This window comes from Taudactylus pleione, unplaced genomic scaffold, assembly GCF_031769625.1.
Source record: "Taudactylus pleione unplaced genomic scaffold, aTauple2 ptg000211l, whole genome shotgun sequence".
Taxonomy (NCBI): domain Eukaryota; kingdom Metazoa; phylum Chordata; class Amphibia; order Anura; family Myobatrachidae; genus Taudactylus; species Taudactylus pleione.
This window is the reverse complement of record NW_028284613.1, coordinates 2,713,074-2,721,961: the sequence shown is the minus strand read 5'-3', so window position 1 is coordinate 2,721,961 and position 8,888 is coordinate 2,713,074. Positions and strand designations below refer to the sequence as shown.

The window sequence follows — 8,888 nt, the reverse complement described above, 5'->3', positions numbered from 1 at the left end:
TGTATTAGCACCTCCACTCCCCCATTTATAGTGGCCAGCCCCTGTCACCATCCACAAATGGCTTCTGCTGTCACTCATTCTATGCGCAGCGAGCGAATGCTTCCCGAGCTTTTGCACTGGTTCACTCATGCGCACTGCAATGCATATGTCATGATTGGTGCTTGTGAGTTACCTGTCTCAGGTGATGAACTGGATTCTCTGGAGGCAGGCTGGACTGGAACCATGGGTGATGTAGATAGCTCTATTTACAAGTCTTGAGTAGCAGTGAAAACTGCCTTTGATGATAAATGACAGGAACTGGAGGAACCGGACTGGGACCGGCAGGAAGACTTATTGAATTGAACTGATGAACTAAGAACTTGACTCTGGACTGGAACAATGTGGACTGAACTGATGAGCTTGGAACTTGACTCTGAACTGGAGCAACGTGGACTGAACTGATGAGCTTGGAACTTGACTCTAGACTGGAGCAATGTGGACTGAACTGATGAGCTTGGAACTTGACTCTGGACTGGAATGTGACAATGGCTGAAGGGAAGTCAGGTAATGCTGAGACAAGGGCTAAACAGGGTAATCTGGAATTTCAATGACAAAAGCTGGAACTCAGGTGCAGGCTGGATTGGATAATAGGGAATAACAGGTTTCAGGAAGGAATGGGTAGGTTTGGGAATTTTAGGTTCAGGGAGGGAGTAGGTAGGTAAAAGGGGCAGGAGTTGATCCACAGCAGGTAGCAAGGCAGGGTGACATGATGCAGGTTTACAGAGTGCCAGGGACCAACCAGGAGTAGGACTAGCAGCAGAGCACAGGCCAGGTATTGCTGTAACAGGATGACTGGATGCCAGGTATTACTGTAGCAGGTTTTCGGGATGCACCAGGGGTTGCGGTCAGCAGATTTACTGGATTGCCAGGTTTAGCTGTAGCAGGTTTTCTGGAAGCACCGGGGGTTGCTGCCAGCAGATTTACTGGATTGCCAGGTACAGCTGTAACAGGTTTTCTGGATTGCACCAGGGGTTGCTGTAGCAGGATTCAGGGATATACTTGAATGCAGAAACAGCATGAACCATACACCACGGGAAGACGAGATGTTCAGGCCCAGAATGCTATCAGGAGAGGATATTTATACCATGGGTCTGGCAGCAATTGGTGGACTGGTGGTCTGGTAGTAGCATTCTGAGTGGTAGAAGGCACAACATGCAGAGGGAGTATTCATCTCTGCAGCTCAGAGAATCAGAACCACACCTGCGATTCCAATCAGGGCTAGCAGTGCTCACAGACAGAGGAGAGGCCAGGTGCAATAATCAGAGCAAATCATCCAGGCAAATTACACACACAGATCCATGGGGCAGCTGACAGGGGTAAGTCTCAAGGCAAAAAAGGTGACAACTAGATAGTGTCGTGACAGCATACACATGCGCAGAGTACAAACATCGTCCAGCTACGAGCGAACACTTCTTAGCGTCCAGGTCTGAATCCAGTCCTGAATGCCAAATATGGGCTCCACTACACATATCCTAGCACCTAGTATATGCTCTGAAGTGCAGAGTAAGGGCATACAAAGGGGATGGAAAACAATTATATCTCCCAAGAAATGTTTCTATGACATTTTTATGCCCCTGCGAACCTAAATATATATTATTATGTACAATAAAAAAAAAATATAACAGAATGCGTACTGTGCAGTATTTTCACTTGTATCTACAATAATGTCATGTTGGTATATACATGTCCATGTTGTATACTACCTGGCTAATCAGTACACCTTATAAAATGAAAATAGAGCATTAAGCATCTTATAGCCCTAGTTACCTATTTTTTTAATTAAATACGGTATCATTGAACCTGCTTATGACTTATGCAATTTTTTAAAAAGCAACCACATGAGAGGGATAAAATTTATAATGCATATGAGTTACATATGTGACCTACTACATCTTTGCTCCATACGCCATGTAGCATGCCTTGCTAGTTGTGCTATGCTATGGCGTATTAAGTCACATCGTAACATACTGAAGCACTGGAAAAGCTAGAGAGTGTAGCACAAGTTTCTGTCCACCAGATGTCACTTTTCCTTAACTGCACTGTGCATGCTTAAAAAAAGACAATGCAATGTCTGTATTACTGCCCGCTGATTGACGGACTGAATATGTCATTCGGTATGCTATACAGTAGTTGTCATGGATCGAGAGCTGTAATTGAGTGTGTACTAAAGGAATAAATCATTTGGTGTGTGAGTCCTGATTACAATTTTGAAAAGCAATTTATAAATGTGTTCTGCCATCATTATTACAGTGCTTAATACATGCATCAGCAAGATAAAACCTCATTTTGGAGAATTCAGTGCCAGTCCATGTGACATGCATCATTGTTGTGTGGGGATGTACGGCACTCAAACAGTAAAAACATTCCTTAGAAATTAACAGTTTATTTTGATGGGCAGTGTATAAACCCATCACTGAACTACAAGTCTCAGCCCAGAAAGAGGTGTCTTTAAATTACAAAGTGACTGTGCATTTTATGTAGCACACTTGCGGCAATGTTAGCACTATTATGCCACTAGGAGTTTGTACAACATGTCGCTAATCCACACATCGCTGTAAGTGCCTTCACTGTGGCTCTGCAGAAAGTGGTGTGCGGTGCTCACATAGTGATTTCATGTCTTAGAAGCTAGTAGTGGGGTCTGAGTAGTGGTGCATAAAACAATCACTGAACTACAAGTCTCAGCCCAGAAAGAGATGTCCTTGGATTATATACTGACTGTGCATTTTATTCCGCAAACTTGCAGCTATGTCTGCACTGCTGTGCCACAAGGAGCTTGTAAAACATATTGTTACTCGATACATGGCCATAAGTGCCAGTTGCTGCAGCACTGCAGAAAGTGGTGCTGTACTCACATAGTGATGGCATGGCTTAGAAATTACTGTAGTAGTGGGGTCTGGGTAGTGGTGCATAAAACAATCACAGAACTACAAGTCTCAGCCCAGAAAGAGGTATCTGTGGATTATAAACTGACTGTGCATTTTAAACCGCACACTTGTGGAATTGTCGGTACTGCTGTGTCACAAGGAGCTTGTACAACATGGTGCTATTCAACACATAGCCCTGTCCCAGTCACTGTGGCACTGCAGAAAGTGGTGCAGTGCTCACATAGTTATGGCATGACTTAGAAACTAGTAGTAGGGTCTGGGTAGCAGTACCATCACTGAACTACAAGTCTCAGCCCAGAAAGAGGTGTCCCTGGATTGCAAACTGACTGTGCATTTTATGCCAAACACTAGGAACTTGTACAATATGTTGCTAATTAGTACACTTCACAGCATTAATACACTAAAACACACACACTGATTAAAACATGGCCTGCGGATGTGTATGTTCTAATGTGGTAAAATCCAACGTTGTGCATCCTGCATGCAGCTTTTAAAGTATATGTTGTAGAAAATAGCTGTTAGGCAGTGGCCATATTCCAGGATGGAGCTGCAGATCCTCCTTGAGTGGAGGGAAGAGCTGCTTCTCAGCAATGCTGAGTTGGCCAGGATAGATCCATCCAGTCACTACAGCGCTGCTTTAGTGATTTGGTGAGAAGGGATGCCCCATGACTGTAGAGGCTCAGACAGCACCTGCATGCATAGTAAGTACAGTATTACTGTACAGTCACAGTAGTTAAGTATAGGCAATCAGGATCCTCCATAGCGCCATTTCTGTGTGACTTAATGTAAATGTGACATAAACTGTCAGTGACAAACAGGTTTGGATTAGCCATCTGGCATTTCTGGCAAATTCCAGAAGGGCCGATGGCCTTAAGGCTGGCTCGAGGAGGGCGTAAGAGTCCCCAGCCTCCACGCCCTAACACCAAATTCACTATGTGAGCTCTGGCAGAAGGGATGGCTGCAGTGATGAGCCTGTGCGGTCTGCTTGGCCAGGAACAGATAGAGCATGCTGCAATGCAAGGCCCCCATGACTTGCTGCACGCCCCCTTTAAACTTAGCCAAGCCCCCTTTGTGCACACAGGGAAGGCTGCTAGGGCTGATCTACAACCTCAGTCCATCCCTGGTGACATAGCCATAAGTGTCTTCATTGCAGCACTGCATAAAGTCATGTCTGTGAAGTTAGCTCTATACATAGGATCAGCCCCTATAAGTCCTCCTATTCTATATGCAATTCCTTCTATGACATGACAGATACAAACTAGATGATATGTCATCCGATCCAACAGATCAGATGACATATTGTCCACATTGGGCAGTGTGTACCGCTATGTCGCTGATGATGTGTGCTCATGCGCGTCGTCAATGACATTGCCTGACAGACCTGCATGCATTAGGGACCTCGTGTATCAGTGAAGGTGTAACGTGGCCGGGGCCATTATCATGTGGCTTATATTATATGACCCAAATTGGCTATAGTTATCAGTTTTGGGAATGAGTTTGGGGTGCGGGCCCCCCCCCCGGGGTTGGTGTGGCTGGGCTACTCTGGGGTGGCACACTTTAACACTTTATTTAGCACTTTAACACCTTCAAATTATATATTTTTTCTCTTTTCTTAGCATTTTAATTACACTCTTCACCTATGTATTACCTGCAGTATTAACACATAGTAAGGGGTAAATTTACTAAGATGGGAGTTCTATTAAGAAGTGATGTTGCTACTTGTGCCATAACTATTGGAGTCAGGTCCATGCTTCTCTGATTACTTCCTTGCTTCCAAGCTGTATTGTGGGCCTGATACAGCAAGGAACGCATGCAAGCAGATGCACGCACCCATACGATGCGAGAATATGCTAATCAATGCATACACAAGGAGACCACAGCACAAGATGCAGATGATAAGACCTATATTAAGCCATCCATCTCCCTTTACTCATAGCCTGATCAGCATGCAAGATAGTGTAAACATCAGTAACATCGAGAACCATCAGACACATTAGTATAATAGTGGTTGACCTAACCAGCCGCAGGATTTTGGCCGCTTCCTGTGTACAGCTTATGGTATGGCTGCGTATGCCACCGCACTGCCTTAATTATGCACACCCCTATAATGGCGTTATAACGCCTGCGTTAGCCTGATCACCTCCCCCCAACCACACACAAATGGCACTTCCTGTCATTCATTTTTGGAAGGGTCTGCATACACACTGTGTGTAATCTGCATATCATAATCTAATCGCACTGGCATGTTCCCGCACGCTCATTGTGATGCAAACGCATGTGCAGAGAAAAAACATCGGCCTAGTGTGTGCGTTCTCTCCTGTGCATTTCTTGTAGAATCAGGTCATGTGTTATTATGATACTAAGAGCCATATTCAATTTGGGATCAAAAAGTCTGTGCTGGACTTTTCGCTCCACATCAGAGGTTTGCAGGGATAAAGTATTGGGCACGCACCCACTTTATCCCTGCATTCAATTAGGATCCAATGAAAACGGGACCTAGCGAAAGGTAAATATCGCAAAAATTCAGGAATTTGGGGGAATTCTTCCTAAGGCCCCCCTAAAGATGTCCTGTCATAGGGGATCACTATGGGTACCCCCGTTTTTCCCTGCAAAGCTAATTAGGGGTTTTAAATAGCCGGGGCAGGTGTTTTTTTTTCCTGTGTAGAAGTGATGCAGAATAGCACTTAGGTTTTATTTTCCTAAAAAATAACTATGTCCATCAAATTTGGGGTACATGAAAATGGGTGCAAGCATATTTTTAAGTCCCTATAGTACATTTTTAAAAATCTTCAAAAATGCACCTGCCGCTACTACCCACAATGAAGTAAACACCTGCCACATACTTGGGAACATACTTGGAATCTATTTCTTTACTGTAGGATTTTGTCCCCCATATTATTATTTTTTTAACCCCAAAATTCAAAATTCAAGTAATTTTTTTGGGGTGTCTCGATGTTTTTTTTTTTTTGCTTTTTTTGTAACAGTTTATTTTTAGGGGACACTCCCAGCGGTGCAGGCTATTTTTTTTAAGCCTGCACCCCTAAACCCCAATTGTGCACTTTTTTTCACCATGTAAAACATGGTGAAAAGATATCCCCATTTTTTAACAAAGTTGAAATTGAATACAGGAATAATGCAAACAGTCGAAATTACGTCATCGGCGATAAATTATCGCTGATAACGAGTTTTCACTTCAAATTGAATACTGCCCACAGGGGCAGATGTATTAAGCTGTTACTGTGTAATTATACTAAGGGGCAGATTTATTAAGTTCTGGAAAGTGATAAATTGGAGAGTGATAAACACTACCAACCAATCAAATGGAGCTGAGTAGCTGGTACTGTAGTTTATCACTTTCCAGAGCTTAGTTGTTAATTGTGCTCTTTTTATGTTTTGGTTACTTTAATGGTCTGGACACAAGTGGTGCTTTATACTGTAAATAAAGTGTAAAAATAATAATAATAGTAAAGTCAGGGTTTATTTACTGTTTTACATACATTTTACAATTTTTTTAAATACAAAATTATGTATATATTTGTTTACATAGGCCCAGAACCTGAGGATGAAGTGGAGGAGGCATAGGCAGAGGACGGGGCAGCTGAGCCAGACAGCCCTCCACAGCCAAGTAAGTACTATACATTATAGTACATTGTGTTTTACTACTGTACTATTGTACTATTTTGTACTATTGGACTTTTCTTCCTTTTAAGAATGTCTCTGTACCTCCTGTATTCCAAAGACTACACTGCTCCTTACATCTCCAACCTCGTCTCCTAACACACTGCCCTCTCCGATTTGTTCAATGGGCCTGATTCAGAGCCGTTCGCTATTTGCGGTCGTTCGTTCAAAAACAAGGGGTGGCTATTCAAATGATCCGTTCGCAAATTGCAGTCTGTTCACACCTCTAAGTCTGAACAAGCGTGCAAAACATACGCTCGTTTATTTGTTAAAAACGCCCCCTGGCCGCTCGCACCATACGTCATGTCCGCTATTTATTAGATTAATCTAGTACATTGACCAGCGTATGAACTGCTCGCTATTCTTGTGGTTGGTTTTTTCAACCGCTATTTTGCGAGCAGTTCTGAGTTTAAAAAAAACAAGTGACGTGGTCAATGACGCTGCTGTATTAATTATGCACTCCATTAAAATGCCCGTTTTGACCTTTAAGCACGCCTGCGTTCGAATTCCACTCCCCCGTTTACAAGCACCTTCCCCTGTTACCACCCACATACGCCTCATTCTGTCACTCAAAATAGCAGGCACTCGCTATATAGCGTACAAACGATTTTCAGCCGCACTGACTGGTTCGTGCATGCGTACTAAAAACCGTACGCATGCGCAGATGTGCGAACATCGCTCGGAACGAGCGTACGGCCGCTAGCGAGTGGCTCTGAATGAGGGCCAATGACCAGTGCTTTGCTACTTGTGCTATCACTATTGGAGTTAGGTCCATGCTTCTCTGATTACTTCTCGCTTACTGGGCCTGTTTCAGCATGGATTGCAATTCTGAATATACGCACGCACCGCAGTTGCAAATATCAGCGGTGCTATTTAAATGTGTGCATTCACATTGTGAATGCCCACTTCCCCTTACTCACATCAGTATACTAGGGCAACATAGCGAAACAATTGGTAAAATTGAGTAACATCGGATCCATATGCACACTTGCACAAGCCCTGACCTTACTCAGAAATTGTTAACAGCCATACACACTATCAGTGCTATGACTGCTTATGGCCATGCAGTGGATAATTTATGCACACCCCTGCAATGGCGTTGAAACACACTGGGGCACGGCTGCATTAGCCCAACACCCCCCCCGTCACCACCCACAAATGGCACTTCCTGTCAATCACTCTGCTCTTGGTCTGTTTGGCCTCTGCAAACACACTTCGAATCGCAATTGCTAGTTCAGGCACTGCTATGCATACGCATGCACAGTGCAAATTATTGGACCGATTGCGTGCATATCATCAACTGCATTTCTTGCTGAATACTTGCTTCCCAGCTGTATTGGGTCCTGAGAATCAAGGTACAGTAATAATTGTTAATTGTGCTCTGTTTATGTTTTTGTTACTGTAATGTACACTTGTGGTGTCTTATACTGCAAATAAAGACAAAATTATATATATTTTTTTGTTTACACAGGCTCAGTACCACGACCATGGGAATTCAGGAGGCAGGAGGACCAAAGGGATCCACACAGGTCACGAGGCCCACAAGCCAATTTTCAAGGGGACCACTCCCGAGGTAAAGTACATCAATGCTTACTGTTATAGTATACAGTAGTAATAATAATAATTTTTATTTATATAGCGCTTTTCTCCATCAGGGCTCAAAGTTGCTTTACAACATCAAAAACAATTTCAGGGGTTTAGTATTACAGAAAGAAGAAAACAAACTGAAAACAGTCAACATAATGGGTATGAGGGACATAATGCAGGGTTGGTGGAACCATTTTGAGTAATAGCTTCCATGGGTTATATATCCCACTCATGAAGGGTACCAAGTGAGGCAGCCATTTTAGGTGCACTACTTACTGTAGGTTACCCTGGGTGCAATAGGTAACACTTAGGAAAAATAACACAAAATGGGGAAGTTGCAGCTTCGTAAATCTAAGAGCAGAAACCTTGAATAGCCAGGAGATCCAAGATTTTTTTTATCTCATCCACAGGTGTACCAGGTGAGGCAGCCAGCCATCTTTGGTGCACTATGAAGGATACAGTGTGTAAGATATCATACAAGGAACAAATATGGATCACTGAAACATGTGTGGTGTGATATGGACTGCATGAAATGATCCACAAGTTGCTCATCCTGCTCATACTACTTACTGTATAGTACATTGTAGATGTTAAGATTGTACAATATACTGTAATGTACAGTACTGTATATTAGTGTTGTAATACTGTGCCTTTTTCTTTTTTTTTCCAGAGAACAAGTTCTTCACATGTTAGTGCTCT

At 43.1% G+C, this 8,888-nt stretch overlaps 1 long non-coding RNA gene across 1 annotated transcript; it reads left to right on the top strand.

Annotated features, from left to right (window-relative positions):
- The first annotated feature begins 1,316 nt into the window (after window positions 1–1,316).
- On the top strand, window positions 1,317–8,670 carry LOC148517772 (uncharacterized). Its single transcript, XR_015879255.1, has 4 exons — window positions 1,317–1,355; window positions 6,472–6,549; window positions 8,074–8,175; window positions 8,600–8,670. It is a non-coding gene; the product is annotated as an uncharacterized LOC148517772 (long non-coding RNA).
- The last annotated feature ends 218 nt before the right edge of the window (window positions 8,671–8,888 follow it).